Consider the following 14,670-nt stretch of genomic DNA (forward strand, 5'->3'; position numbering starts at 1 on the left):
ACAAACAGGTGAAAAGGAAGACAGACAAAGAAGACAGATGCTTCTAGAAGGCCAGGAACACAAATGATTGCTGGCATCTACTAGAAGCTGAGGTAGACAAGGAAGGACCTCCCACTACAGCCATGCCCTGAATTCGAACGACTACCTGCTAAACTGTGAGAAAATAAATTTCTGTTCTTTAAAGCCATCCAGTTGTGTTATTTTTTGTTATGGAGGGACTAGGTAACTAACACACATACCCGTTCTTATAAGTTCAGCCCAGTGCAGAATAATTTTCTTCCCTCCTTGGTCTAGACCACCCGAACCTGCTCTTTCCCTATCAGTGTCCTTTGCTTTCACCTAAGAGCTATGACAGAGTCAGCTCGATGGTGATGCATTGAAATTTCAATTTATTTTTTATTTATGATTACTATTAATTCCAGTATTTTCTACAGTTTTCAATGGAGACAGTCCTATAATCTATGAATAGCAGTTATACTTTTTCTCTTTTTGTACTAGCTTACACTTCCAGTGTTCAATGTTTAATAAAAGTAATGATAGAAGCACCCTTATTTTATTGTTTATTAATTTTAAAGAGAATGTCCCACACGTCACCATGAACTATCGTGCTAGTTGTAGTTTTCCATGTTCGGGAACTCCTTTTCTGTTCCATATTTGCTCCTAGTCCTTATCTCTCCGTGTGATTGGATTTTATCAACCTGCTTTGCCCCCATCTCTTGAGGTGAGCATATGTCTTCTCTTCTTTCACCTATGCATGTGGTGAATGAAATTACTAAATCTTTAACGTTCACTCAAATTTGTATGCCTACAATAAAACGCCTTGATCATGGCATGTTACGTGGTTTATCCTTTGTTGGATTTCCTTTGCTGGCATCTTACATAGGGTTTTGCATCTCAGTTACTGAGTGTGCTTGTCCTCTAACTCTTCTTCTACCATCCTTCTCTAATTTGTTATCATTTTTAAACTAGCCTTAAGGATCAAGTTAGGGGAGTATCTCATGGTTTTCTAATCTCTGTTGACTATGTACAAGATTAAAATGACTGTTTCTTGCATGTTTGCTGGAACCTGACTGGAAACGATCTAGGTCTGCCGTTTTCTTTGTAGGGAGATCTTGAACTACTGACCCATTTTATTTAGTGGTTAAAGGCATCTTCTGGTGCTAATTTACTTAGAAAAAATTCTGATGCATGTTCTAGGTTGCTCGAATCTCATCTTCAAATATTGATTATCAGGGCTTGTAGCCTCATGGAAGGCAATTCATCAATCCCAGATTTCCCCAAAGTCAGGCTCTGCAACTCTTCCCGGTACCAAATTCCCTCATTTAAGACTTATTTGCAAAGAGACAACAGTATGCTATCTGCGCAGTTGTTTATCCACAACCTTCTTGAGTCCATAATGTGAGGATATAGTCTTCTAATACTTTTTTTGTAATTGTTCTCTTTCTTATTTTTTTTTTTTCCTTTTTTCACTGCCAATACCCCTGCCCCCCGCCAGTCTAGTAGTTTTAAAGTTGTGCGTTTCAGGTTCAAGTCTGTAATCCAACTGAGCTTCTGTGTGTGCTGCATGTGTGCATCAAAAGAACACGCTTCTAGAAGCAGAAAGCAGGCAGTGCGACTGTTGGGTGGTTGGCGGGGGAGGGGGAGGGGAGCTGCTGCTCAGAGAGGGTGCCCGAGGGAGGCAGGAGATGCCGGGCTGCCGGCCGCAAGCCTGCAGGCTCCAAGGAGGCGGAACCCGCGTGCGCCATGAGCCTTTTGAGACAGGCCCAAGCCCACCCAGCCGGGTGCTAACCTCGCATCCGCCAGGCTTGCAGGTTCCACCAGGACTAGGGGAAGCCTAAGGCCAAGGAGGGCAAGGTCTAGGGTCTGGACCTGAGAACTGGTTCTGCCACTTGTGATCGCAGCGCTTATGCTGGAAAGGAGGGCAGGAAGCATATCGCAACGTGTGTCCGGACGATGACCCAGAAGGGGGGAGTTGTGGTCACCCACGGACTCTGGGTCTGCATATGGAGGCCCCCAGGGTGCAATTCCAGGAGCAGAAGGCAAAGCCACAGAGGCCAAAGTGCACCTCGCCGATGCTTCCCAGGGGCATTTCCCCAAATATGGGGAGCAGTCCCTCCTCTGGGCTAGGGACTTTGTTTCCTCCATTGTCATCACTGACTGTGAGCAGACTCTAGTCTATGCAGACTAATGAGGAGTTATCAAAATGAGCTCCAAACTCCGGATTTGAGTTAAGGATCATAAATTAACACAGAGAAATACGACTTTAGCAATAAGTGACTGTTTGAAGCCCAAGTTGCCTTAAAACACGGAATTTCAGTCTTTCAGCTCCTCTGCTAATCTAGTGACTAAGAACAGGATCTCACTGGAGCTCAAAGATGTGGGGCACTGGGAATACTCTGGGTCTGTCTGCTCACGGCTGATTGCCTGATCCCAGTTTTATTATACAGCTTAAATACAGACCAGAAGAGGAGTTTGGGGCTTGACACCTGACATCTTAACACCAGTTCCTGTTTCTTGAGGAAGGAAGAGGTAAAATAAATCAGCATTTACTGTGTCCTTCTCCATCCCCGGAAGTCTTCATGAAGACCCTCTCAGGTAAGGATTGACAGGGAGTGGCTTGGTTTACTATTCGACTTTGTCCTTCAGTCACTTTGTTTATGTCCTGCATGTAAACTATTATGCATTGACAGAAGCATTCTAATTCTTATGCAGAATGACTAGACCTGCTGCAGAATGACTATATTGTGCCTCCCTTGGGCACCCCTGTCTGCGCAGCACCCCCCACCCCCAACTGCCCAACCGCCTCTCTCCTGGCATTCTGCTTCTAGAAGCATGTTCTTTTGATGCAGAGATGCAGCACACACAGAATCCCAGCTGGATTACAGACTTGAACCTGAAGACCTTATGCAGAATGACTATTTATGAACCCCTAAGCTTAGTACTAAAGCAGGTACTTACTCCTCAGAGAAGGCCCTGGGGGAGGTTGACACCTGCATTCCCCAGCGCTCCTGCTGCTCTAGAAGTGCCTGAAATGCCTCTCTGGGAAAGGCCTTCAGATTAGGCTCATGGCCCACGTGGGAATTCAGGCCTATTTTTCTGTTAGAACATCTCATTTCGCTCTGAAAATTTTATTATCCAGTTTATTCACCAGACATGAGTACAGACATCTCATATTTTCAAAATAATCCCATTCTCTAATACTAATTTGCCACCAAGAGTATATTCCAAAGTGTTTCCAATAGGCTAGCAAGTCTTTCCAAAGAGGGGAGTCCTGCACCATGTTGTGCAGTGACAGCAGGGTTGGCATAATATGTTTACCCAGATACCTACCACTTTTTAAAAATTTTTTATTGTGCTTTATTTGAAACTTTACAGAGCAAATTACTTTCTTGTTCAGCCATTTATACACAATTGTTTTGTGACATTGGTGGCAATATTCATGATGTGTCAATATTCTCTTCTATGCTCCGGTTCCCCGTTTCCATCCGCCATGATTCCTGTTCCGTCCTGCCCTCTTTTCTGTGCTTTTGGGCAGGTTTTGTACTTTTGGTCTCATACACACAATTGAACTAAGAAACACTTTCTTCACGTGTGTTATTGTTTGTTTTATAGACCTGTCTAATCTTTGGCTGATCGGCAAACTTCAGAAGGTACTTTCGACTTTGTTGCTTTCCATAACTCCTGAAATTCCAAGTCTACCACCTGAAGAACTTCCTTAGTGTTTCATTTAGAACAAGTCTGGTGGCGATGAATTCTCTTAAGCGTCCTTCACCTGAGAATGTCAATATTTTTCCTTTACTCATGAAAGAAGTAACAGCCTATAGAACACTGGGTTAATGTTTCTTTTCTTTCAGTGTTGAAAAAATGTTGTTTTCACAGCCTTTTGGCCTCCATGGCTACAGATGATGAATACAGAGTCATTCCAATTGTTTCTCCTGTGTGAGATGAGTTGTTTTCTCTCTAGCTTCTTTGAAGATATTTTCTTGGTCCTTGTTATTCCACAATTGACAGTGAGGCATTTGGGCGTAAAATTATGTGAGTTTAACTTGCTGGAGTTTGCATAGCTTCTTGAATCTGTAAGTTTATGTCTTTCAACAAATTGGGAAAGTGTTCAGCCAGTATTTCTTCAGATACTTTTTTCTACACCACATATTTTCTCTACACCTTATGGAATTCCAATAAATAAATGTTAGATATTTTTGGATTTTTTTGAGGCTCTGTTCATTTTCTTTTCAATATTTGTCCTCTGTTTTCAGATTGGATATTTTCAATTGAACTATTTTCATCTCATTGATCCTTTTGTCTGTCAACAGCATTCCGCTGATCAAGTGAATTTTTTATCTCTATTTTTCCTGTCTAAAATTTTCATTTGTGAATGGTTTCTATGTATTTTTCTATTTTTCTAAGGTGTGCCTGTTACTTCTTTGAGCGTGGTTAAAGTAGCTTTTTAAAGTTTTTGTCTATGATTCCAAGACTATGTCTTACTTCAATCTTACAGAAAATGTTGATGTTGTTTGTTTTAGCAATCACTTGACCCAGTTATGTTCAGGCTGCAGGTTCTTTCCCAACTTCTGGATGCTGTGGCTCAGATGTCAGTTCAGATTTTGAAGACTTTGCAATGATATTTGGATGTAATCTATGGGAGTGTCACTCAGTCTGGGACCTTGTTGGTGTTCTAACCCATAATGCAGTTCTCAAAGGATTGATCTACTTCTTGGGGTCAGAGCAAAGCATATGCAACTATGGGAGTGGAGGGGGGTATGAAAAACAACTTTATGGTATCCCTCTCTTGAGCCGCCTGGTCTCTGTCTCTCTGAGGCTCTCTGATGTCTGAGCAGCTACCTTCCTGGTCCACTGGCAAGAATGTTGGGGCTTTAATCTCTTCATTCTGCCGTGCAATTAAGTGACTGGGTCTGCCTATGAGGCCAAATAACGGTAAGATGGAGAAAATGTAACAGAGATTCCTCTATATTATTTGGTCCTTATATACTTAGGTCAGAGAGAAGGCACACTGTTTCTGGTGATACTTCCAAACAGGTATGGAGAAAAAGGCATTAACAGGTCGATAGCTGCATACTAGGTGTTACGGATTAAACTCTGTCTTCCCAAAATGTATATATCAGCTTGAATAGGCCATGCTTCCCAGTATTGTGCGATTATCCACCATTTTGTCAGCTGGTGTGATTTTCCAATGTATTGTAAATCCTACCTCTATGATGTTAATGAGCGAAGATTTGAAGCAGTTATGTTAAGGAGGCAGGGCTCAATCTACAAGATTAAGTTGTGTTTTAAGTCAGTCTCTTTTGAGATATAAAAGAGAAAAGAGCAGAGAGACAGGGGGACCTCAGTACCACCAAGAAAGAAGTGTCAGGAGCAGTGCATACTTTGGACCTAGGGTCCCTGTGCTGAGAACCTTCTTGTCCAGGGGAAGATTGGTGACAACGACCTTCCCCTAGGAGTGACAGAGAGAAAAAGTCTTCCCCTGGAATTGGCACCCTGAATTTGGACTTATAGAGCCTCCTGGACTGTGAGGGAATAATTTTCTTTGTTAAAGTCATCCATTTGTGGTATTTCTGTTACAGGAGCACTAGATATCTAAGACACTAGGTACCAGGAGATGTCCATTTCCCAGCTCTTTCACTCCCAGGGCCACTATGACTAAGTAGCCATTGCCATAAATCCATGTGAGCAGACTATTCTGATTACTGCTTTGACTCTACTGTCTGTTATGGTAACCACACACACCTTGTCTTTGTTGATTGAGTGCCACCACTTGGCTGCTACCACCACGGGGTCCAGTCAACTGCATTGTAGTTAGGTGTCTTAATTCAGTTAGGGCAGTTCTCACTGTGGACTCTTACTTACATAAAATAGCAACCACAGAAGTCTTCAATAATGCTGGGGCTTGCTTCCCAAATTTGTACCTCACCGCTATGGTACAAAGAGAGCCCTCTGGGCACTCCGTGTGTGGATCTGTGGGTCCAGCCTAATAAATCCATTCTAACCTGCCAGTTTCCCTCAGCCTTTGGTTACCTTCTCCTACAGTATACAATGGCAGATCTGCCATTTCCACTTGATTTATTGTAGGCCACCACTTAATCCATGCTTCAGTAAACCAACCAAATAAACTATGAGATCCTTTTCTAACCTCTGAAGCTGAAACACTGAATGAAGAATCTATGCTTCCTGGGTCTATATCAATAAACTCAGACTAATCCACCTTTATGTCGCTTGCACCATTATCCCACACCCATAATAGCCATTCCCACACATATTCACCAGGTTTCTGTATGTATGTATGTATGTATTAGAAAAATCAAGCAGTTCTTTTGGAGTTTAGCATACTTTCTCCTGGGTCACACTTCATAGTTCACCTTTTGGGGCTTGTTGGGACTGAAGTCTAGGTATAGGTCTAGAAGCAAAAATGGGCAGTGGCAGTGGGATGTTCAGCCGTGTCTTATAAGACATCTGCCTAAGGTGATGCCCCAGGCAATGCCCCAGATACCACCCCAGGAGATAATTCAAACAAGACACTTCAGGCACAGCTGAGGGTAATCTCATTAGATGGAGGTGGAAGGGATAATTGTTTTACTGGGAAGGGTGCCTTAGCAGGCAAAGTTAGAGAATCTCTTCAGATGGGAGTAAGAGGTCTGGTTCTGTTAGGAAGAGTGATTCAACAGAAATTGGAGGTTCATTGTCCCCCACTTCCTGACTGTCTGCCCATATGTCCTCATCCCGAGTTTCAGGATCCCATTTCTTCCCAATCAGTACCCTCACTCTAACTTCAGACACCATTTGAGGCTGGATATTCAATTGGCGCTTTAATTCAGTCACTCTTATGATAAGAATCTGAGTTTATTTTTGGCAGCATTAGCCTTGTTACTATAAGAAATATGGTTTTCTTTCTGGGCACAAGTGGCAGCTTTCAGATCTTGTATGTGGTGCTTCAGCTTTGAGCCCATTTCTTTCATTCACCAGTGTGACTAGCAAAAGCAGGACTAACCAAGCAGCTTCCTTATTATTCTTATTCTGACAAAATTATAGAAAAGTATCAAATATGTAATCAGGCAGAGCCTTGTCTCTCACAAATATTTGATCCAGTGGTAGTAGTATTTTGCGTATTTCTATTGTCACCTCCCACCATGGATTAGCAATAGCCTGTTTACTACTGGAGACAGTCATCAGTGCCTTTAAGACTAGCCAGACTTGAGAATCAATTCAGAAAACTCATCCTTAAGATTTGGTTCCTCTAGAACCACAGTAGGTACCAAATGTCTTAGCCTGGGATCTCTAGAGATGCAAAACTAGTGAAGAGAATATATATATATATATATATATATATATATATATATATATATATATATATATGGAAACCCTAGTCGCATAATGGTTAATAGCTATAGCTGCTAACCAAAAGGTTAGCAGTTCGAATCCACCAGGCGCTCCTTGGGAACTCTGTGGGGCAGTTCTACTTTGTCCTGTAGGGTCACTATGAGTTGGAAACGACTCGATGGCAATGGGTATATATATATACACACACACACATACACACATACATATATATATGCATACATATGTTAGTTGTGGATGTTAGATGCCATCGATCCTGTGTAAAACAGAATGAAACACCGCCTGATCCTGAACCATCCTCACAATCATTGCTATGTTTGAGCCCATTCTTGCAGCCAGTGTGTCAGTTCATGTTGTTGAGCGCCTTCCTCTTTTTTTCTGACCCTCAGCTTTTCCAAGCATGATGAGCCTCTCCTGGGACAGGTCCCTCCTGAAAATATGTCCAAGGCACGTGAAACGAAGTCTCGCCATCCTTGCTTCTAAGGTGCATTCTTGGTGTACTTCTTCCAAGATGGTTTTGTTTATTCTTCTGGCAGTCCATGGTACATTCAGTATTCTTTGCCAACACCATATTTTAAATGAATCAGTTCTTCGGTTTTCCGTATTCATTGTCTAACTTGCTCAAGCATGTGAGGTGATAGAAAATATCATGGCTTTGCTCAGGCACACCTTAGTCCTCAAAGTGACATCTTTCTTTCTCAACACTTTAAGGAGGTCTTTTGCAACAGATTTGCCCAATGCAATACATTGTTTGAATTCTTGACTGCTGCTTCTGTGGGCATTGATTATGGATTCAAGTTAAATGAAATGCTTGATGACTTCAGTATTTTCTCTGTTTATCATGGTGTTGCTTACTGGTCCAGTTGTGAGAATTTTTGTTTTCTTTATGTTGAGGTGTAATCCATACTGAAGGCTGTAGTGGTTGCTCTTCATCAGTAACTGCTTCAAGTCCTCTTTACTTTCAGCAAGCAAGGTCGTATCAGCTGCATATCATAGGTTGTTAGTGAATCTTTCTCCAAAACTGATGCCATGTTCTTGTTCTTCGAAACCAGCTTCTCAGAATGTTTGCTCAGCATACAGATTGAGTAAGTATGGTGAAAGGATACCACCATGACACATAACTTTCTGATTTTAAACCACACAGTATCCCCTTGCCCTACTCAAATGACTGCCTCTTGGTCTACGTAGATATTCCGCATGAATACAGTTAAGTGTTCTGGAATTCCCATTCTTTGCTAAGCTATCCATAATTTGTCATGAGCCACACAGTTGAGTGTCCTTGTATAGGAAACAAAAACAGGTAAACATCTTACTGATATACTCTACTTTCAGCCAAGATCCATCAGACATCAGAAATGATATCCCACATTCCATGTCTTCCTCTGAATCCAGCTGGAATTTTTGGTAGTTGCCTGTCTGTGTACTGCTGCAACTGTTTTTAAATTATATTCAGCAAAATTTTTCTTGCGTGGGATGTTAATGACATTACATTGCTCGATAATTTCCACATTGCGTTGGACCACCTCTCTTTGAAATGGGTACACATATAGATCTCTTTCAGTCATTTGGTCAGGTAGCTGTCTTCCAAATATATTGGAATAGTCAAGTGAGTGCCTCCAGCACTGCGTCCCTGTGTTGAAACATCTCATTTGGTACTCCATCAGTTCCTGGAGCCGTGTTTTTTGCCAATGCCTTCAGTGCAGCTTGGAGTTCTTCCTTCAGTACCATCAGCTCTTGATCCAATGCTACCTCCTGAAATGGTTGAATGTCGACCAATTCTTTTTGGTGTATTGAGTCTGTGTATTCCTTCCGTCTTCTTTTGATGTTTCCTGTGTTGTTCGATATTTTGCCCATAGAATCCTTCCTTCAGTATTGCACCTAGAGGCTTGAATATTTCCTTCAGTTCTTTCAGCTTGAGAAATGCCAGGTGTTTTCTTCCCTTTTGGTTTTCTAACTCCAGATCTGTTCACATTATTATTATCATACTTTGTCTTCTCCAGCTTCCCTTTCAGGTATTCTGTTGAGCTCTTTTACTTTATTTTTCCTTCCATTCTCTTTAGGTACTGTACATTCAAGAGCAAGATTCAGAGTCTCTTGTGACATCCTCTTTGGTCTTTGCTTTCTTTCCTGTCTTTCTAATGACTTTTTGTTTTTTTCATATATGATGTCCTTGTTATCATCCCACAACTAATCTGGTCTTCGATCATTAGTGTGCAGTGCATCAAATCTATTCTTGAGATGGTCTCTAAATTCAGGTTTGATATACTCAAGGGCATACTTTGACTCATGGACTTGTTTTAATTTTCTTCAGCTTCTACTTGAACGTGAATATGAGCAACTGATCATCTGTTCTGCAGTCAGCCCCTGGCCTGATTCTGACTCATGGTATTGACCTTCTCCATCATCACCTTCCACAAATTTGATTCCTATCTATTCTGCCTGGAATGGTTCACGAGTATAGTCACCATTTATGTTCCTGACGAAAGGTATGTGCAATGAATAAGTCATTGGTCTTGCCAAATTCTATCAGGTAAGCTTCATTGTCATTTCTATCATCAATACCTTATTTTCCAACTGCTGATTTGTCTGCTTTGTTTTCAACTTCGCATTCTAATTACGTAATTATCAGTACATCTTGATTGATGAATGCATCACGTTTGATCAGTTTCAAACTGCGGAACTTGGTAAAAACCTTCAACTTCTTCATCTTTCACATTCATAATGTGTGTGTAAATTTGAATAATAGTCTTATTAACTGGTCTTCCTGGTAGGCCTGTGAATATTATCCTATTGTTCGTAGTGTTCTACTTCAGAAAAGATCTTGAAATGTTCTTTTTATCGATGAATATGATGCCGTTCTCTTCAGTATCTCAATCCTGGCATAGTAGAACATATCATTGTCTAGTTTAAAAGGTCCAAAACCAAGTTATTTCAGCTCACTAATGCCTTGGATTACTGACCTTTATGCATTCCATTTCATTTTTGATGACTTCCAATTTCCCTAGATTCATACTTCCTTCATTCCACGTTCTGATTATTAAAGGATATTTGCATCAGTTTCTTCTCATTATGAGTTGTGCCCCATCAGGAAACGTCATTAAAGTGGGATCTACTTTGAGGAGGTAGCTCTTCCCCACTTGTATTTTGAGTGCCTTCCAACCTAAGGGGTTATCCTCTGTCATTCCATCAGACAGTGTTCCAGTACTATTTGTAAGATTTCACTGGCCAGTTGTTTTTAGAAATAGGTCACTAGGTCCTTTTTCCTAGTCTGTCTAAATCCAGAGCTCCACTCAAACCAGTCTACCATCAGTGAACCTGGTGGTATTTGAAATACCGGTGGCATAGCTTCTAACATCACAGCAACATGCAAGCCACCACACTACAACAAACTGACAGAAGAGTGGTGGGAGTTAAAAATGAGAAGAACCAAAAAGAGTGCTTCTTCCATGTCTGCTGATTTAGAGGATCCATGAAAAATTGTCAAGTGAAGAGTGATTCAGAGAAAAACATGGGTAGAATGTGACCTAATTTCCATAAAAACAAACAAATGAATGTACTTACACGTGTCCCGGCAAAAAGAAGTGTGTAAAAGGGTACATATGTATCTTTGGACACTGGACACTTTGGGGGAGCAGGTACAATATACTTATGTGGGGATGGCTCTTATTATCACTTCTGTATACAAATCTCTGTTGTTAAATGTGTTATAAGAATGTAAAACCTTTTAAAGTTTAATAACATCATACGTGTGTGTGTGTATTTGAAACATTTTTTTTTTACTATTTTATATATGTGTTTTTTAGTTATCTAGTGTGGCTATAGCAGAGATAGCACAAGTGGACGGCTTTAACAAACAGAAACTTATTCTCTCACAGTTTAAGAAGCAAGAAGTTTGAAGTCAGGGCGCCAGCTCTAAGAGAAAGCTTTCTCTCTTTGTGGCTCTGGGGGAAAGTCCTTGTCATCCATCTTCCCCTGGCCTAGGAAATTCTCAGCGCCTGGACGCTGGGTCAAAAGGACATGCTCCACTCCAGGCACTTCTTCCTTGGTGGTATGAGGTCCCTCTCATTTCTGCTCACTTTTCTCTTTGTATCTCAAAAGAGACTGACTCAAGACTCACCCTAATCCTGCAGATTGTGTCCTCCCTCATTAACCTAACTGCCTCTAATCCTGCCTCATTAACATCACAGAGGTTAGAATTTACAACACATAAGTAATCACATCAGATCACAAAATGCAGGACAACCACACAATACTGGGAATCATGGCCTGGCCAGGTTGACACACATTTTGGGGGACACTATTCAATCCATAACAATAGAGAAAACACTGTCTTCAATGCCAGATTCAGAGACTTTTATCCATCTATGAAGGGCAAACACAGAAATTGAACAAAATTCAGACCAGCGAATTATTGCTTGCTCTTGTATCTAATGACTTCTTCTGGTCTCTATGCCTCGAAATGGCCAAAAAGAATTCTGAGGATTAATTCAGTTATTGCTAAAACATCTACTGAATTTGCATGTCTACAGGTAAGGAAGAATGCTTGACACCGTGTGTGATTCATTAAGTAACACAGGGACCCTTAGACTATTGTTCTCCTTCTCTGATATGCCACTATCACCTTCTCCCCTTGTTGCTCTCCTGAAAAACCCACACTTGTATATTCTAGGCTTTTTTTCAGGATTGAATTTGCAGGAAGTTAAAGATATATCTTTGAAAGATAAAGAAGACTTTGGCCACGTTGTCTTTAGACAGTCGAACTTCCCAGCCAACCTCTGTGCAGGATGGGAATTCACAATCCCTCCTACTCAGTACCTCTGAGCAGGACGGGATTTCTGTTTCATTATCAGGCGACTGTGGAATTCACCCCTCTTCAGAAAACTTACTTTCCTTTGCCTCAAACTGTCCCTCTCAGGATCTGTCACGGTCACTGTGAGAAATTCACATGGGCAGCCTGTATGGAAGTGCCCATCCTAGAGGCCCTGCCCTCCCTTCCTTGCTCCACAGGGCTTCCTCTGACACTTGGGGTCGCATCTCCCAGGGAGTACACACCTCTGGCACTTCCAGGGATTCCCAGGCCCTGGGATACTGTGGATGGGACTTGGAACTCAATCTGTTTCTTCCCATCCTCACCTTTGGTTATCTGTGTTCTGTCTTCACCAGATTTAGGAGGCCTTGTCTTCTCTTTGCTCGTTTCATCTCAGTCAGGCTTTTCTATTCCAACTCTCTGATCTCAGAACAGATCAGGTTAGACCACAGAAAAGAGAAAGACCAAGCAAACATCACTGATCTGTGCAGAAGCTGCTGAGAAGGGATTCGATTCTCATTGGTTTAGGGTTTTATGCCCACTGCTCACCGGCAGGCAGGTTCCCCCCAGAGTCTGGCTTCTGTCTGGTACCTTGTACTACAAAGAACTCAGTGACCAGACCACCTTCACAATCACACCTCCCTTAGAGCTATCTTTGCAGAGGCTCTTTGTCAGACTTCCATATCTCACTGAAATCCTATTTCTCTTTCCTTACAAACATTATGCTCATTCTCAGGGCCCTGAGACCTCATCTGCAGATGAGTCTTGTCCTCTTCTCTCCTTGGCGGGGGAAGCTTTTGAGTGGACCTCATGTCTTCGGACAGCTATCCTGGGGCTTCTTCCACCCTGGTGCCGTAGGGCTGCATCTCTCTTTGTACTAGAAGGGGTGTGGAAGGGGCACAAGGCTAAAAGAGGATGGATTTTCCAGGTGAGGTGGGTTTAAGAAGCTTGAATGAACTTCTTCCCTGAAGAGTGCATATTTTGCAGTCCAGACATCCTGCTTCTCTCAGTCTAAGGGTCCTAGCACGTCTTCAGGTGCTTTCTCCTTTGACCCTGAGGCCATGCCTGCACCCTCTGCAGCCAGGTCTCCCACATGTGTAGCAGCACCAGTAGGTGTGGTAGCCTGTTCAGCCCCTGTCTCCTCCTCCAGATGCTCCTGGAGGTGCCTGGCTCTTCTTGCCAGGACTCCAGGATGCTGACCAGGGACTCAGTGTTGGTTAAAGGATGTCGGCCAGTGACCACGTGTCCTCATTTCCTTTGAAGGCTTAGGCTAGTTGCCTGGGCAGAAGACAGCCAAGGTCAGTCTGAGCCTAGACACCTAGTGACCGACCTGTGACACTGCAGCGAGTGATAGATGTTAATTTCCATACTCAGGTATCCGCAGGTGGTGGATTCAGAGTGGTCGGAGGAGAAGTGTAACTAGAGATAACACACTCATGAGGGCACGGGCCAAAGGTCAGGGAAAATAGCTGAGGTCGTGGAGCTCTAGCGGAGCCAGTCTAGGGCACAGGCCTCCCTCCTGTATGTGGCAAAGAGGCGATCCATGTGCCGCCTTCTGCAGACTCTGGACTGCTGGGGCCCTGGTTGTCCAGAATTCGGCCTTGTCTTTGGAGAAGTGACGCGCATGCAGTGTGCCACCGGGGGCTGTGGCCCAGCAGAAGCAAAATCTTGACAATGGGGGCTTCAGTTGACTTTGCCTGTGCTCTCCTTTGGCTGAGTGACATCGTGTGTTTCCTAGCAGAAGAAGGCATTCGTGGAGAGAGGCGGATTCCCTGTGTGCAGGCAAAGTGTGTGCTGAGATGATGAGTCGCTGGAGACCGGGGTGGACTCTTCAGACCCAGGATAGGCCTCTGGCAGGTATGTGTCAATGTTTTCTGCCCATGGCACTCACCCGGGTATTTGCATAGAATGTCGTCAGCGGAATTAGTAGTCTCCGGAGAGGCTGCCACATGTCAACAAGCTTCACCTGGCCAGAGTACACCCGTGATGTAGCTCCCCAATCAGTCACCTTCCCCCTTTGCTCTTTCGTCTCTAGGCACTCTATCAGGCACTCCAAGCTGTGAAGTGACTCAGGGAGAGAAGGAAGAGATTTCAGAGAATGAACACATACAGAGAGAGAGGCAAGAGATGCTGAGTGAGGATGTCTTGCGTACTGATATCCTGAGGAAAGTGGGAAAATTGGACCCTGGCCTGCTCTGCCAATGCCGTGAAGCAGTCCGCACCAGGGGCTCCCTTGTGCCTGCGTAGCCTTTCCCAGGGTGTGCTCAAATCCTGTGGCCACTAGGTGTCCTAGGTCACAATGGAGGACCCTGTGTCATCTGCCTGGTGGACTGGATCTCTGCCATTGGCTGAGTCTTGTCACCAGGCCCATCATAAGCTCTGCCCACTCTTCCGGTGGGGAGACTCTCTCCATGGTGATGGCAAAGAAACCTTAGTCCCGCCCACCTGGCCTTGACTTCACCTACCTGGCCTGCTGACCCTCACTCAGACCTCTGTGTCGATCAAAATGAATG

At 43.2% G+C, this 14,670-nt stretch overlaps 1 long non-coding RNA gene across 1 annotated transcript in view; it reads left to right on the plus strand.

The window, feature by feature from the left end:
- The window catches only part of LOC135229483 (uncharacterized), a 53,858-nt gene extending 41,032 nt beyond the window's left edge, over nucleotides 1-12,826 (plus strand). Inside the window, exons 2-3 of the long non-coding RNA XR_010320179.1 lie at nucleotides 2,448-2,595; nucleotides 9,662-12,826. This is a non-coding gene — a long non-coding RNA (uncharacterized LOC135229483). The remainder of the gene's footprint in view (nucleotides 1-2,447; nucleotides 2,596-9,661) is intronic.
- Nucleotides 12,827-14,670: the final 1,844 nt, after the last annotated feature.

This window comes from Loxodonta africana, unplaced genomic scaffold (genome assembly GCF_030014295.1).
Source record: "Loxodonta africana isolate mLoxAfr1 unplaced genomic scaffold, mLoxAfr1.hap2 scaffold_32, whole genome shotgun sequence".
Classification (NCBI taxonomy): domain Eukaryota; kingdom Metazoa; phylum Chordata; class Mammalia; order Proboscidea; family Elephantidae; genus Loxodonta; species Loxodonta africana.